The sequence below is a fragment of the Passer domesticus genome, chromosome Z, assembly GCF_036417665.1.
Source record: "Passer domesticus isolate bPasDom1 chromosome Z, bPasDom1.hap1, whole genome shotgun sequence".
Taxonomy (NCBI): Eukaryota; Metazoa; Chordata; class Aves; order Passeriformes; family Passeridae; genus Passer; species Passer domesticus.
The window spans coordinates 23082871-23098910 of record NC_087512.1 but is presented as its reverse complement, the minus strand read 5'-3'; the positions used below and the strand labels follow the sequence as shown (position 1 = coordinate 23098910).

General features: G+C 40.1%; 1 long non-coding RNA gene across 3 annotated transcripts in view; it reads left to right on the top strand.

Annotated features, from left to right (window-relative positions):
- Positions 1–16040, top strand: part of LOC135289252 (uncharacterized) — a 107981-nt gene that overhangs the window by 82281 nt on the left and 9660 nt on the right. The window lies entirely within an intron of this gene.

The following is a 16040-nucleotide window of genomic DNA, read 5'->3' as shown; positions in this document are numbered from 1 at the left end:
ATTGGAAGGATGGACCCAGGCAGAGAGTTGTGGCAGGAAGCTCTGTGTCCAGGTGGAGGCCAGTGAAGAGTGGTGTTCCTCAGGGCTCTGTCCTGGAACTGGTACTATTCAGTGTCTTTATCAGTGACACTGAATAGTACCAGTTCCAGGACAGAGCCCAGGGGGATTGAGTGTACCCTCAGCAAATTTGCAGATGACATGAAGCTGAGAAGTGCAGTTGACACTATAGGACAGGATGCCATCCAGAGGGACCTGGACAAACCTGTTCAGTGGGCCCAGGAGGACCTCAGGAAATTCCAAAAGTGTAAGTGCAAAGTGCTGCACCTGGACTGGAGCAATCCCAGAAAAGACCATACACTGGGAGATGATATCTCTGAGAGCAGCCTGGGGGGTGCTGGTGGCTGAGAGGCTGGACATGACCCAGCCATGGGCACTCCCAGCCCAGAGAGCCACACGTGTGCTGGGCTGCATCCAGAGCAGGGTGGGCAGCAGGGCAGGGAGGGGATTCTGCCCCTCTGCTCTGCTCTGCTCAGACCCCACCTGCAGGGCTGCAGCAGCTCTGGGGCCCAGCACTGGAAGGACATGGACCTGCTGGAGGGAGTCCAGAGGAGGCCACCAAGACAATCAGAGGGATGGAGCAGCACTCCTGTGAGAGCTGACTGAGCGATTTGGGGTTGTTCATCCTGGAGAAGAGAAGAGTCTGACTAGACCATACAGCAAACTTCCAGTATTTGTAGAGGGCTTACAGAAAAGGCAGAGACTGGTTTTTGCATGGGAAAATAGTGAGAGGACAATGAGGAACAGTTTAAAACTCAAAGAGGAGAGGTTTTGATTGGATGTTAGGAGGAAATTTTTTATCCAGAGAGTGGTGAGGCATTGGAGCCTGTTGCTCAGAAAAGATATGGATGCCCCATTCCAAAAAATGTGAAAGGCCAGATTGAATGGAGTTCTTGCCAACCAGGTCTACTTGGCAGGAGAGGTTGGAACTAAATAATTTTTAAGGTCCCTGCAAATTCAAACTATTTTATGATGATTCTATGAAAATCCTACATAATGGAAACCAATTTTAAAACATTCCATTGGGTGCAGAGGAGCCAAGATTTAACCTTTACTGTCTGCTTTTGTACAGAAGTCAAATAATAGAAGAAAATGGAAAATTAATTTGGGGCTTAGATGTGATTTAAGAGGGAAGATTAAGCTTTAGATATGAATTATTTACTACAGAGATAACAACAGAGAATACTTTGCATATTTAAAGTTGTAAATATAATTTTTTAATTGAATTATAACCATCACAAGAAAATTTACCATGAAGTACCAGGATGAAATTAAGGTAGCAAGTGTTTAGCCTGAATTATAGTAAAATTTTTGTGATGTGAATTGCACAGTGCCACATGATAAGCTTGTTCCCAGGACTTGCTCTGGGATGTAGCCTGGCGTGCCAGCTGTGCTGAAAGGTGATGCTGTGGGAAGAATGTGGGCCCACAGGATAGCTGAGAGTGGAAGAAACTCTACAGGTCGTCTGGCTCAGCCTCTTGCTCCAAGGAGGTCTGATTTCAAAGCCAGCTTTCTTTGCTAGGAATTTGTTCAGTCACATCTTGGCACACTGCAGAGATGGAGATTGCACAACATTTCTGGACAACTTGGGCTGTCCTTAAACTACTCATTTGGCAGTATTCTTTTACCCTATATCCAACTGGAATTTTCCTTGCTATGACTTGTCACTGTTGCCTCTTGCCCAATCTGCTTAAATTGATACATTTCTTTTTTCTTTAACTATTCACAAAGATCCATGTTTTAAGATTCCTGTGCCCTTGGAGATAAAGTACATTTTCTATACAGGATACCAGAATTTTGTCACAGAAACACTTGTGGAAAAGAATTTGTTAGAAAGCTGAATTCACAGAGGGTGAGCAGCTGAAAGCAGTTCAGTTATGAGATGCTTTCTTCCAGTTCTCAGAATAAATTCAGAATGTATCCTTGTTTGGGATGTAGGTTTGCAGGTCACAAGTGGCAACTCTTTAAAATTAAAAATCACATCAAGAACACTTCACAGCTCTGCAACAGACTTCAGAGAGCTTGTGGGAAATCAGCCACCTCAGCTCCTCTTCCTTATCCTTGCAAATTCTTATTATATCCAGTGAAATACGATACTGCTGCTGTAAAGGAGATAAGGGGCTTCTGCAGTGAGGGCTTGCAGATCCATGCAAGTGGAGTGGTTAAACTGCCCAGACAGCTGGGGCTGAGAAAGGCTGGGATTCATTCCTTATTGAAAATACACATCATCTTCAGAATCTGTGGTGAGACAACCCCAGGTTATGCCTGTTGGTATACTCTCTGTGGTAATTTTTCTCTTGGTATTGTCTCTCCCAGGAACCCTTTCAGCCAGAATTACACTTGAGTGCAAGGGAAGTCTGTTTTGGGAATCTACAAGCTCTCTTCTTTCCTACACATCAGCCCTCAAGTGGTAGCTCTGTAGGAGAGAAGTTAGAAATATTGCTAGAAGTAAGAGACTGTTTCTACAAGTGCACTAAGATCTTCAGTGTTGCTGCAGATTTAGATATGTAAAGATGATTCAATTAAGCTAAAACTCTTTTATTCTGAAATCCTGCCCTGAACAAACAGATCTTTTGTAATTATGCTTGTCAGATTCGTCATGGTGTGCATTTGTACGTGTGTATATATATAATTTTACAGTTATCTAGGATCTGCCATGCATATTTTTTGATGTACAATACTTTGCATATACAACCTGAAAGGTAAATCCTCCTATCAGATACAAGATACAAGAAGATCTCCCCTGAAAAATTTCATATTTTTATTATTTTCATCTCTACTCCAGTTTGAAAGATGGAGACACCTATTCTAAACATATTACAAGATATGAAACTGGAAATTTTTAGTGTTGCTCTCTGCATGTGTATTCAAAATTGAAAACAGTTTAACCAGCAGATATGACTAATTTCTCTATTGCTTCTATTTCACTTTTTTGTTATTCACCGTAGGAATTTATCTGAAACTTTTTTTTAAACAGTATGGCTGGAACGGAACTTTTGGAACTGCAAGATACTAATGAGTTGGGTAGAAGTTATTTTAAAATAATTTTTATGTGGATTCATGAACTTAATCTCTGTTAGCAAAGCTAAATTGTTATGTGATTTCAAGAAGAGAATGTTAATAATTTTTCAGGTGTAGGGAAAAAGAGGAGGTCTTTTGCATCTTTCATAGTTTCATTTTAGTTTAAACAAAACCTCCTTAAATACAGGCAACTTCAAATTTAGGAGGTCTATGAAGTTTTGGAAAATGAAAACTATTCATAAAAAATTGCTAGGCATAAATTATTGCTGTTTAGATGTCAGTGGAATGGAAATACTTTCCTTCTGTCTTAACTTGAGATTGTTTACTTAGCAAAAAATGTTGCTTCTAAAACTTTCCCATCACATGCATGGACGGAATGGGATTCTAGGGTCTTAAGACAGAACTTTCAAATCAAATCTCGTGTTTGTTTTTTTCTGTTCTTTGCATTGTAATTTCTGTGCAGCACTGAGTGGTAATCACTTTCCAAGTTTACAGAGGAGGGTTGTGTTTTGATTTTCATTGAGGCGTGGATGAGGATTAGCTATCTCTCTTTTGATGTCAAAAGACTGACAAAACATTATGCCAGGCAGGAATAAAAGTCACAGTTTTGGCAGGTACTAGATAAACATCCATAAACCATAAATAATACTACATTATTGTCATTGTGTGTGTTGTACTGCCTACATGTCTCTAATTAGGAAGTAAAGTCTGATGACTACTTGAGGCAAGTTATTGTTATAAAGCAGATAATGAATCTGACTGCAGAGCTAGGATGAAAGCCTATAGGAAACAGGGCAGTACAGCAGTGTCTGGAGAAGAATTCCTAAAGACAGCCTAGAGAAAGGAGTTGCACCCTGTGGGGAACTGCTATGCACTCAGAGGACAGCTTCTGTGAATGAGGGCAATTGCAGCAATGCAAGGTGGGGACAGCTGGGTTGAATTGTGCTATAACTCTGCAGTTCTGTTTAACTCCATGTTATCTCTTTTCTGAAGAAGAAAAATCTATTATTCTGGGTGATCCTTCAGTGGTGTTTCCTTATCACTTCTGTTGTTCCATTGATGAGTAAACAAGGAATTCTATTTTCATCACAGCTCTCAGAAAAATACAATCTCTATACCTTAAAAAGGTGTGGAAAGCATAAATTTTCATCTTAAAGGACAAGATGGAACAACCTGAATGATGAGAAAAAGAGGTGTTTCTTGTCCTTCTGCTTGGGAAGAGAGCTTCAAGTTTGTAAGCCATGGCAAATCAATATAAGCAGGTGCAGGAATCAAAAGCTCATTGCTGATTGTTGCTCAAGATCAAAGGCTCTTTATGTCCCCCTCTAAAAGCTGATTTTTCAGTCTAGCTAAATATATAAATGCACAAACAAACATCCTTGATCTTGAGGAGTAGCCCAGATGAAGTGAATGGCACAATGACATCCAGTCAGCTCTATGTCATGACAGAAGTTCTTCCTGAGCAGGTTGCATGGAATGAAATCACATTAAATGGCAAGTAAATGAATTATTAAGGGGTAAAATCCAGATTCAAATCTGAATGCAAGACTAATCTATACAAATCCAGCTAAGCTGCAAAAACATCTGCCAAAGGTTAGCTGTTTGACATGGTTTTATTGTAATTAAAATGATTTATTTATTTGCTATTCTGCTAAAATTGATGTAAGGGCGATTTGCAATTCAGTTGCACTCTTCTAGCATTGAAGTAAAATTCCCAGAATATATCCCACAAAAGGCCCATCAGCTGCTTACGCAGGGTGCTTACACAGTGTGCCTCATCCTCTTTTAGTTGCTGATTGCAGCACTCACCTTCTCAGATCTCACAGACCCTGCTGCTACCTGTGGGGAAAGGCTGCCTTGAGTGCTCCATCTCTGGGAGGTGCCACTGGCTGGAGTGGCAGGGCTTGGCTGACCAACACCAGCCTGCAAGGTGGTGTCCCAGTCACTGTGTCACCACCTCAGCTAGATCCGTCAGCAGCTGGGGAAGAATAGCTGTTGAACCCTTGCCTTCTCCACAGGGGACGAGGGCTGACCCTGAAGATGTGGGCAGTGTTCAAGGTGCGTGCCCGTTTCATCTCTCAGCAGAGCATCAGCCATGCTCAGGCAGGTAGTTTCTCTTGGTCTGGGATCACACTCTATAATGTGGGGAAAAGGAGCTGTGTGGGTCAGTCAGGGGTTATTTTGAGATAGGTTCATAAATAGTTCAGATGGCAAAACAGAAGAAGAAGGAACTTAGCAAAAACTCTGAAGTGGCCAGTTCAAAATTAGTGCCAGTTCTTACTACCCTTCCAGAAGTGTCTTCCTCCATTTTGTGCTTTACGGATCCTGTACCACGGCTGTGCATGGACCTCCCTAATACCATGCCCTGAAAGGTACCTCCACAACAGGTGTAAAACTCCTAAACATTCCCACATTTTGACTGCATGCAAAAGTCTCCTTACATAGCAACATCAGTAGTGGGGTTGAGGTACCCTGCTTTGGACAAATTTCATTGAGTGTTATAAGTCAAAGGCATTTAGTCACCAGCAGTCTTCCTGGATCAACTGGGTGTTCATGGAAATTTTCTTTCTCAATGAACTCACTTGTTCCCTTTTTCTGATGTCCTTGAAAGCCCCTGAAGAGAAGGCAGAATGTACTGGCAATATGTTTCTCTTTGTCTGTGCTTGCCATGGGTTCTTTGCTTGCTCTATTCATCTCTGCATGTTTTAACACCTCTTTTTTTACCCTTGCTTTTGGAAAGCTATCAGGACTTTCTTGTGTCATCTTGAAGTCTCTTTTTAGCCAGGCAGCATGTGTAGTCTTGACTTTGCTTTCTTATAAACATTTTCTTCTTTCTCTCCTTCAGGTTTTCTATTTCCCCTTTTTCTATCCCACTTGTTGGTTTTTTTGGTTGTTGTTTTGTTGTTTTTTGTTTGTTTGGTTTGTTTTGGGAGTTTTTTATTGTTTGTTTGGGATTTTTTGGGGGGTGGGATGTCGTCATTTTTGTTGTTGGTTTTTGGTTGGGTTTTTTTGTTTGTTTTGTTTTTTTGGAATGGGGCGATTGGTTGGTTGGGTTTTTGGGGTATTTTTTGTTAGCTTTTTTGGTTTTGATTGGGGTTTGTTGTCTCCTGATACAGATAATTATAAAAGCATTGAAGAGTGCTAGCTCTAAAACTGAGCCCTGGGGATCTCCAATGGTCACTAGCTGCCAGCTTGATGTGACCTCATTTACCACACCTCTTTGAGTCAAGCAATTGGTCACCCAAAACATCATGGACTTGCATAGCTGTCCAGGGGGATACTGTGAGAAGCAGCAACAAAACACTTGCTAGAATCCAAAACTATCACATCTTACTCCCCTTGGCCAGCCAGATCGGTGTTCTATAAAAGGGAATGAATCTGGTTAAGCAGCACTTCCCTCTCATGAACCCATGATGGCTGTGGTGAAAGACTGTGCTGTCACTAAAATGTCTGTTTAATAACTTTCAGAATAACAGGTCCATGTCCTTCCTTGTGCTGGGGCCCAGCGCTGCTGCAGCCCTGCAGGTGGGGTCTCAGCAGAGCAGAGCAGAGGGGCAGAATCCCCTCCCTGGCCCTGCTGCCCACCCTGCTCTGGATGCAGCCCAGCACACGTGTGGCTCTCTGGGCTGGGAGTGCCCATGGCTGGCTCATGTTGTGCTTCTTGTCAAGAAACACCCACAAGTCCTTCTCCAGGGACTGTGTGCTCTGCTCTCAATCCATTCTCCACCCAGTTTCTATTTGTGCTTGGGATTGCCTTGCCCCAGGTGCAGTACCTGGCACCTGACTTTATTGAACTTTACACTGCCCAACTCTCAAGCCAGTCCACGTCCCTCTGGATGGCATCCCTTCCCTCTTCACCAGACAGTTTGGGGTCCTTGGCAAATATCCTGAGGTTGCACTCAATCCCATTGTTCAGCTTGCTGACAAAGGTGTTAAAAAGCAACAGACCCAGTACCAACCCATAAGAAACTATCAACTACATAATTAAAGCTACACCCAGACCGGAATCAATAACTGAAAAGACAATCGTCATAAATATTACTATAAATAACAGAAGTTTACTGTTTATAATGCAGCACAAACAACCTTTTCCTATATTTAGTACCATATTTCTGTTACTAAAACAAGCTTCATTATAGTTTTACTCTCTCTTCCTGAAAAGAAAGCATACATGGAAAGCTTTCCTTTTTTAACTGTATAAGTAATCTAAACATATAACATATACAAATGTATGATAGTCTAACCAATCGGTGTCATGAACTGGGTAAAACATCAGCAATAAGGAATGAGAAATGTAATGTAATGTATTTTGTTGCATAACACAACTGCAATATACAAACCTAACCTGTCTCTTCCTTAAGCAAATTTTTAAATACAGTAGGAAGAATAGGACCTGTTTAAGTAGGTCTATTATACTTTTATTATCTGCATAAAATTATGGTCTGTCCTCATGTTTCCTAAGTGAGATACAATCACCTGCAGGAGCAGGAAGTTCTTTTTGCCCAGTTCATCTAGTAAATTGTATTTTCAGGGAAATGTATAGGGGCTGAATTTCTTCTCTCTCTCATCATAAATTCAACTCAAATTGGAGATGGAATGAAAAAACCTAAAGCAACAAACAAAATAGTATTCAACCCAGACAAACCATTGATCTTCTGATTTGTGGCAATTCTTCAAACAGCTGGGAAAATATCAGCCTAGGTCAACAACAAATAGCTTTCTTCAACATCTTCAACAAGCTGAAAGTTTGCAGAAAGTATTTTTGTCGCAGTTTAAACTCATAAGAGCTAATGTGTTGTTAATATATCATACACTATTGCGTTTTGTTTGTGAATGTCTTTCAGAAGTAAACAAAACATTGGATGGAATCTCCCATAGAATGTCAGTGAGCAGAAAAATTATTCCCTTCTGCAAATTAAATAAACACAAACACCCATTTTTATTTCTCTTTCTGTGTTCAAATGCTTCCCTGGACTCTAATACAAACAAATTTGCTCTTTTGAAATGTATTTTAGATGTTGGAAATATTGCACTTTTTCCACCACAAAATGTTTGGGCACAGTATCTTACTCAGTTCACTTCAAGAACTGGAATATTCTATTGTTGGAATATTATTGTCAAGCGCTTTTAAAAATCTGTCCAAGCACGTCAGACTCGAAGCTGTTATGGGCAGAGCACATCTAAATAGGCTGTTATTTCTGTGCCTAGTTGGAAGCAGAGGTTTGTAAATCTGGCCACAGAGATACTTACTACTTGGAAACCAGGAGACAACAAAACTATTGATATGAGCTGTCAGGCCATTTGAGACAGATTGCCTACATATGAAGATTTATAGTTTTTCACACATCTCTGATGTTCTTAGCACTGTGTAATAAACAGAAAAATAAGACATCGTCCTGCCCCTGTTTTTCCTGGAAGTCTGTATTTGAAACAGCATGTCATGCTCAGGGATGTCCACCTGACTACATTGCCTGTCACCTGAGAATGCTAGTAAATTTTTTGTTCTGTTCTTGTTTCTAAATTTATTATAGGAACATAGCTTCCAAGGGCACACTTTATTTTTGAACTTGACTAGTATTTAAAGCCCTACTTTTCTAAATTTGATCTTCTCCTGCATCCTGGTTGAAAGTGCAGTGTACTCAAAAATGCAGAGGCATGGTAGCCTTTTGTTGTGAACTTTAGGCTAATGGATCACAATGTGATCTTTGATAGCGAATTTTCTTTTGCAGGTTATCTTTCTAATGAGCAAACTGGCAGATTTAAGATGCTAACCAATGGAGCTGTACTGTGCCATATATTAATATGAACCTATTGAATGACTCAACAGGTCAGTTTTAGAAAAACAAGACTTCTGAGGCAGAGTTCCACTAAAAATGCAATGTCTGGCTAATTACCTAAATGTCAAAAGGTTTGCAGGGGTAATGCCTCATTAGAATAAAATAGAGGGATGAGAACAATAAGGGCTTGTGGCTATGTAAGGGAGATGGTGTTGCAATATGCCTTGTCAAAAGAGTTACTGCCTTTCACTTCAAAGGTTCTCAATGAAAAAACACTCACCATGAAACCCTCTGTGCAAAGAGTTAAAGCTCCCAAAGGGCAAACAGACTTCCTAGCTGGGAAAGATGTTTTGTACAGGAAAACACTCCTCTGAATTGTCTGATCTCCAATCTTTCCTTGATTCCTCTGGCCCAGGACAGTGGCAGAAAAAGGAGCCAAGACTCCCTGTTTAGCTGCTGGGCTATGAGCTAACAGCAACCTCAGAGTCCAGGGAAGGAAGCGGAACGCTTCTGCTCTTGAACAGAGGTGACTTCATGAGACGTGCAGATTTTTCTTCTGAGAGGTGAACTTTTGTGCTGTTTCCAGAGCCAAAACCGATGTAAATATCCAAGGGATCACAGGGAAATATTTTGAGATATCTGTCTTGATTCCTGTTCCAATTGAGAAGCTAGCACCAAAACCCCTGCATTTACTGATGGGAAGTAAATATATAAGAAGACAAATCTTAGATCTACCTATCCCCCTCTTGATCTGATAAACATTACATCCAAACCCAGGAAGAGAAGGGTTCAATGCTCATTCAGGATTGTTTTTCATCTCTTCCACAATTCTTTTTCAAAAAACCAGGATGTACAATGGTGCCAGTGCTTCTTTGCAGTGCTGGGGTTTTGTAACAGGGTCAGCATTTCCCCTGCAGAGGGACTGTCATAACCCTAGCTCTTCAGCTGGGTGAGGGCAGGAAATCCCTTTCCAACTGATGGGCCAAGGTCTGGCTGCTCATAACTTAAGTCACCCTCAGGACAGATAATGAAATTGCACTGATGAAACTTCTAGCATCAGCTGCCTCAGCGACTTTGGTAATTGACCATAAGAATGGGAATGACTCATTCTTTTAATCTGATTCACATTTGCAGCTGTTATTGATTGAATAATATAATATTTGCCTTCTTATCCTCCTCCCTCCAGCAAAGTGGCAAACCAAGACATTTTTAATGGTGCTAAAATAGCACAAATGAGGCCCTTTTGCCTCTTTTCAAATGTTCTCTTTCCCCGTTCTTCTTCCTCATAATTTGTTCCTCTGCTCCTAAATCTCTTTACCTGTAGTTCCTGTTTTGTAGCATACTTATATACATACACATGTATATATACAAGGATTTAAATGGTTCCATGCACTTTATACTTGTCCAGTGTTGGTCCATGTTCCTTAACCCTAGGAGATCATCAGAGCCCCATTTTGCTCCCAAGTGGCTTGAACATCACAGCATCTTTGTCCATTTCTGTTGTTTCAGTGGGTGATGATGGTAAGCATGAGTTCTTGGCTGTCAGACTGCCTCTAGGAAAGCATCCAAGATATCATGATGGGAATATGGAAATGAATGTGTTGGCATATTAAGGAACTCCACGTTAAAGGAAACTAGTGGGATGGGTTTTGCCTCAAATATTAAGTGATGGCTCAGGACAACTTTACTTATCCTTTGAAAAACCCCCTCTTTTCCTATATAGGGCCATTAGTCAAAGTCTTTCTAGACATGCTTTAAATACAAGACTCATTTTTTGAACCCTGAGAGTGTTAACACCCTTGGGGGCCAAAGAAGCCATTCAAAAGTCATATTTCCCAGCTGAGTGTACGTGGTGTATAAAGTCTTTCAGTATAATAAAGCCAGGTAATGGAAATGCCACATTGGGCTTTTTTTTTTTTTAATGTCAAGCAATTCCCTAATGAACAGTGTCATCTGTCTCTTCTAATTTGAGCTTTTACACCTTCTGCATGGCTTAATTCTTGTTAATTATCAATCTAAGTTATTTAGTTGCAGAGGATCTAGTACCTGGCAGCAAAGGCTCAACAGCCCTGAAGTTCTCAGGGCTGTGTTTGTCAGTCCTGAGACCCCATCTCTGCAAGTCCCCGTACCTAGGCAGGCAGTATGCACACTCTCTGCTTCTGCCTGTCCTGCAAAGTGTCTTCGTGGCCTTCCTGCCATAGCCAAGCCTCTCCCACCTGAGAGTCTGAGTGCACCCTCAGATTTTCTTGTCCACTCTGCAGCTAACCTGAATTTTTCTACTGATTATTGACACAGAAGGACCCCATCCTTCCCTGGATGGTGGACCCAACTCTTTTTTTCCTTGCTTGTTTTCAGTCAATTGTTGTGATCACCTATCTAGCTTTAATGATTGCATGATTCTGAGTTAGTAGCTCCCAAAAGTTTACAAATGACAGTTGTTCACCTACAGATCAATGTGTTGGTACATTCTAAAACCAGGTTGGTAAGTACAGAAATGAGGTGAGAAAAAAGAGAAAGAGCTAACATATAAATGAAGAATAGTGTAGCTGTCTTTGGGTAGCTGCATACATAGCCCAAAATTTGCTTTTTTTGCACATATCTATGGGCAAAATCTTCTGCTCTTTCATTAAATGTTGCATGGTTTTGCAGTAGACAAACAAGACTGGACCAAGAGGAAATTACTTTGCTGAGACTACTGTTCTTATGAGAGAAATTGGCTTGTTCTACCTTTAAACAAGCTTGTGATTTATTGTGTTTATCTAGCAGAAAGTAAGTTGAAGCAACTTGAAGCATTTGGCCCAGAAAATCCCCAACATATTGTACTTCCGTACAAGACATGTGCAAACATGAATGAACACTACTTAAAGCCTTCTTCCTGATCTTGTGCATTCCTGCACTGGGTCACTCTGCTTTACATGTAGTTGAACTGAATAAATGGCCTGTCTTGAATTACATCTTGGATAAACTGGGTGTGTAATGTATCCAGCCAGCTTTAGTGTTCATAACTGTCACTTGTATAACTAAGCAGTGCATTTTTGAGGCATTGCCAGGTTCAGAGACATCTCAGAAGAACAATCTGTTCTTACAAACAAAAACAAAATGTGGTGGAGGAAGACAGCAAGAAGGAGGGAAAACAGTGCTTGATAGATATTACTGTCTATAAGCACTTCAGTTCCAGGGGCAAAATAATGGAAATCCATTCAGATTTTAATTGTCTTCTTCATCTCTCCAACGCATTCTGTGATAGTAACAAAGGACAGAAATTATTCTGTTATTCTATCATACTTGGATTACTTCCTGCCCTCAGACTCAGGGGAATGGCGTAGGTCATAGTCTCTACACTATTTTCCAAAAAATGTCTCTGCTTCATAGTAGCAATGAGTAATATCCTCTCTCTTTGCATGCACTAGATCAGAGAATCCCTCTTTCACCTCTCCAGTAACATTGTCTGTCTCCTAGAGTGAAGGCAACAGCTCTTCAAATATTGGAAGACACAGTCCAGGCTCATAAAAATATCTGAGCAGCAGGACTGATGGATTTGCAGTCACTTCTCCCACTCAAACCCTTGAACAACAGTCTGGAAGAAGTATACAGAAAAGCTGTATTTCAACAAGTCAGGGACCTATGGAATCAAGACTTGGTCCACACAGCAAAGGACCTTTTCTTCTCCCAGCCATCTCTCCACTCCCATCCTCTTTGTATAGCTCCCTCAGCCTTGCATCTGGTTTGACAAAATTTCTTCTTCCATTGCTCTCAAACCACCCCTTCTCTTCAGAGTGTCACAGCTGCTTTATCATATTAAACTCCCTTTGTTTCTCCTGGTTCATTGAAAAGGTCAAAAGCAAGAGTTTGTCTTTCTCCTCCCAGGAAAAGGAGCACAAGCAGAGGTCAGCCATGCATTAGGGCAAGCGAGTCTTTACATTCATTGTCATTTCCTCAAAAAAAATGAACATGGGTGTCGGAGTTAGAGCTGGCATAATAGAGAAACTTCTGCCTTACATTAAATAGAGCTTATTTCTGTAAATACTTAGTTCTCAGCAAAGTTTCGTTTCCATGGAAAACCTGAGTTAAAAAAAGAGATGGACAAGCAAAGAGAAAATGAGAATGTTCCTGTTTTAGGTTTAAGATCCATACATGAATGAAGAACCATTTATAACCTCTCACTGGTCCTTATTCTTCAATGTATTCTGAGGTGTACGGCTTATATCCATAGGCAGTACTCCAATACCCTAATGCAGACCAGATGCACTTACATATCTTGGGATGAAAAGCTTTAAGAAGACAAAGCTAGTGATTCTGATTGGCCTGTTTTGGCCTCCTCTGTGGTGTCTGCCTGTCATTTTTTTTGCTTATTTGATTATTTTTGCAGGATCTTTGACCTAACCTGTAGATGACTTTTTACTTTTATTACTCAGCAGCTTAATATTTTCAGCTGTGTAGCTGGTTGTCAAAAATGATATGAACACATGTACAGAAGAACTGAAAGATGAACTCAAGTGTGTGAAAAAAACATAAGAAATTTGTACTACTTTTTTTTTTAAGCTTTTGCAAAACCACTGTGAAAAGGTATAAGCCAAGCACTCCAAGCCTCACTGTCTACCAAAGCAATTGGGAGAACTGACAGTGAGGACTGAGTCGATTCCATCATACCACAAAGGATCTGGAGCTCTGATTTCACACATGATAACCATAAAGTGTGTTCTTCACCTAAAAGCTCATTAGAAAGCATGATGGGCGTGCAGGCATTTGGCAGGGCAAGAAGATACAAGGTCTGTGCAAGGTCTATGCTCTGTATGACAGCAAGGTGAAAGAAGGAATTCCTGAATTTGTCTCATTTTGGTGAGTGCTCTGATTGATTTTATAGAAAGAATTAATTACTTCCAATCAAAGCTATTTCAGCGAAAAATCTTTTTGCACCACATGAGCCTCAGAAGCTACAGTGCAATTTCCAAAGCTTTGTAACACCACAAAAAATTAAAAAATTAGAGGTGAGAAATTTGAAGTAGCATAAATAGATATTCCATTGGAATAAAGAGGTGGTATTGTTTAGATTATTGTTCACTTCTGGTATTTTATTTTTTTCTAAACATTAGATAGTTTTTATTTAAAGGGATGTGCAAATTGCCTGCAAAATTGAAGAGCTGGGGATAAAGAACATTAGGAAAAGAGCCCAGAAAAAAATTTCAAGGTGTTATTCTGGTTTCTCTGACCTTCTTAGTGTCACCATAAATAAAGCCCTCTTAACAAACTCAGAGTCATATTTGAAATACTAAAGTTCACCCTAGTTCTCTCCCATCTGACTGTTTAAATGAAGGATCAAATTCCTTTGATTCTTGTATCCTTACCAGCCAGGGACTTGAAGGCCTGCATATCACCCAAATTCATCCAAATCCATCTAATGCCACATAAGACACATGATGGTCTGTCTACCCATCTTAGCATGCTCAGCATTATTCTTTAAAGAGAAGGCTCCAGAGGAAAAGATCTCTACTATTTCTTTTTTGTCAAAGCCCCTCAAAGTAAACACCACTAGTGAAAATATTCTTTGCTGTTTTTGTGCTTGTAACAACATATTTTTTTTTGTGAAATTGAGGAAAATCTAGTTTGCTTGCAGAGTATTTTTCCTCCTACCGTGATGAGAAAATCATCATCCATGGAACACTCATGGCTGTCATCAGGTGGTGATTACAAAGAAGAAAATAACGGTGTAATTTTTTGGGGTTTGGTTGTCCTGTGTAGGTTTAGCAGGTAAAATCTATTATTTTTGTGGGTTTCTTCCAACTCAGGATATTCTATGATTCTAAAAGGAATTACATTTTAATGTCCTTCTGCTTCCCTATTTTTGTTTTTCTCAGCAGTGCTACAAAAAGCAAGGTATTTGTGAGAGTTTTCATTTCCCCTGTTTTCAAGGTAAATGCTGATGTTCCTGGGAGACAGTCTATTTAATTATGTGGATCTGGCCTACTTCTGAGAAAAGTGGGGAAGGTGTGAGGAAGGAGATTTTTGTGTCTTTATCACCCTGAGAGCAGCAGATCTCAGAGATCGCTGGTGCTTGAGGCTGCTTGGCAGCCATGCTGGGCTCTGCCCCAAGCCATGCCTGCACTCAGGCCATGCTGTGGGGACATGTTGTTCTCATTCAGATATCCAGTGATTCTGCAGGTGTAGAACAAAACAGAAAGAAGTTTTTGGGTTTTTCTGCTCTAGTTCCATGTCTCTTACGGCCCACAGCAGAAGTCTTTTTATTAGATTTTCAGTAGCCTTGTGAATATATTCAGCAAGAGTTGAACGGGCAAGTCTGGCCCTCATTGATGTTTAACTGCTTGTGGCTGTATTGCAGAGATGCTTTTTCAGATGGATAGGTAGCAACGTAAGATTGATTGTGTCTTCAATGGAGATAACTAAGCACATCTACTCTTTCTATATGGCATTTGACACTGCCAATGCTTTAGTTCATTTTGTAATCTCTTGTTGTCCCAGCAGTCCCGGAAGGCAAACATTCACACTGAAGCATCACCCTCACTGTGGTTCCCTCTATACATGTTCAAAATTTTCTGTGTTAAGGTACTTACCTAAGTGTTGGAGGGTATCGGTATTAGGTTTCTTTTGATGAAGCGATTAATTGTATCAGAGGAAAGAGCAGGAAATTCTGGAGCAGGTAAGAAAGTGAAGGCGTACAGGTTACAGGAGGTTCACAACAGAAGTGTATAACAATAGACACTGAGCCTACTAGATGAAGCAAGACTATGGAAAATTATCTCTAAGACAAAAAAAAAATAGTCACATGAACAAAAACAAAATCTAAAAAGACCTTGAGACCACGTGAATTATGAACAAACTAAATTTCAAACAAGCTTCTGACTTCTATTTTCTTTAAATGATTTGCAAACAGCTATCTATAAACTGTTTTGTGTAATTGCTGAACATTAATATGTTTTTATTTACTCTAAGTCCAAAATAAACAATCAGCCTCACTATATATATATATATATATATATATATAATATTATTTTTATATATATATATTTTTTTTATATATATATATATATATATATATATATTATATATATAAATAGACAGTCTCCATAGCAGGCCTCCAAGATGGGAAAATTCAGGCTGCAAAAAAAGGTATCTACTGTAAAGTCTATGGCTAAGAGCATTCCTTGTCTGGTGGAACAAGGCTGTCAG